At 37.9% G+C, this 1,791-nt stretch overlaps 1 protein-coding gene across 1 annotated transcript in view; it reads left to right on the top strand.

The window, feature by feature from the left end:
• LOC117171995 overlaps positions 1 to 1,791 on the top strand; it is a 176,394-nt gene that overhangs the window by 68,756 nt on the left and 105,847 nt on the right. The window lies entirely within an intron of this gene.

The following is a 1,791-nucleotide window of genomic DNA, read 5'->3' as shown; positions in this document are numbered from 1 at the left end:
CTTCAATTTCTTTCAAATGGGGAGCAAGATATAAATAGAAGGCCACCGAAGTCTTCCGAAGCCTTCAGATCGGCAATCATCGTACAGCAGAACTCCGAGGTCAAATCGTGCATTTTCGGCTTACATACGAACTCACAGTAGTAATCATGCACTTTCTGTTTTGCGGCTCCCAAACGGTAGGTATGGTGGGGGTAAATTTCATCGACGATCTGGCACCTGACGGGGGACGATTCCCCTCGTGCGGCATCGTTGCGGCGTTTCAGGTCTGTGAGCTCTGCTGGTCCCATGATTCTTCGGAGAGACTCTTTTCCAGAGTGCCAGGCGGGAATCGAAACCGCAAGCCGAAGGAGTGGGTCTAAAACCTACGCTGTAGCCCCCACGACCATCGCCCCACTCTATCTATAGTACTGTCCTTTTGATTAAAATACTCGAATTATTTCACTTAAAGCAAAATTTATTGGATTATTAATATAAACTATTGTATTATTAATGCGGAATTCAAAAGCACTGGCATTTTGATTAAAGAGTACTTTTTTCTCAGTGTAGGCAGACATTTATATTTATCGTGGATATTATGTAAATTGTCGTGAAATTGATTAACCTGACTAGAATTAAACCCCAGTGCTCTAGCTATACTAGTTTGCATGGGTTGTCGTAATTTTAAATCTGGGTGTTTTTTTAAAAACCCATACATCCAGTCACACCCAGCCATTTTTAATTTTCGATTGAAACGGTGAGGAATGTGATTTATTTCAGCATACTCGTAAATAAGTGTGCTTAAAGACGTGATATTAAGACCATAATAGAAAAGCCATTATACAGGGGTATTTTAATATTTCGCCCCTTTAAATTTGCATTCGGATCGGCCATTCGGTCAAGTCCGTGCGTCTTCGGATCAAGTTTATCATAGTTTCCATGCTTGCGTTCGAAGCTTCAAATATATACAAGTGTCAAAACAATATAGGTCATGTTACATAGAAATTACAAATAGTAAAAGTGTTTAATTAATAATGAAATGAGACATGTGAAATGAGAAGTAAACGTCAATTTTTTTCTGTGCCAATAACATTATGGAATGTCTGCTGAGTGACAAATGCTATAAAATAGTAATAAAATTCTGCGCTTCCAGTGAGCGAAGAGTGAATTGTGTTTACCGCTTATTTACGGCATAAAAACAGGTATGTTCTGAATAGACAGGATATGTTTTAAATAAAGTGAATGAAATATTACATGCGTAAACTTTAAATTGACTTTACCTACATTTACTTACAGCGATTAAGGCAAACAGGTTTATCTGAACATAACGTCGAAATAATGACAGAATGGCCCGGCATGTTTACTATACTTTTGATTGATTACACAGCCACACAAAAAGTGTGCGGATCTGGTAACAAGACACACGTATTCCAATGGATTTTGGGGCGTCAAATTCAAATTCGGTATTAAAAATCACCCATCACGTGATAGTTGAGCCATAACCTCAAAAAATGACGAAAAATCATGCACTGAGGCAAATAAATTTCAAAATAATACCAGTGATGCAAATTTTCACTTCAAAAACATGTCGACAACTGTGAAGGATCAACCCTAGCCTGATATCAACTTATTTAACATAACTTTACCCAACAGAACCTGACCTCACCTAACCTGAATTAACAGAAATGTATTGAACTACACGTAAAGCAGTAACGTTTGAATCAGCTTGGGCTTAACCTGCAAAGAGGTCAAACCTATCCTAACCTAAAAAAACCTAACCTAACCTAACTTAACTTCACGTAACACAATTAAACT

Source organism: Belonocnema kinseyi, chromosome 4 (assembly GCF_010883055.1).
Source record: "Belonocnema kinseyi isolate 2016_QV_RU_SX_M_011 chromosome 4, B_treatae_v1, whole genome shotgun sequence".
Classification (NCBI taxonomy): domain Eukaryota; kingdom Metazoa; phylum Arthropoda; class Insecta; order Hymenoptera; family Cynipidae; genus Belonocnema; species Belonocnema kinseyi.
Note: the sequence above shows the minus strand (reverse complement) of the source record. Positions and strands in the feature narration are given on the sequence as shown.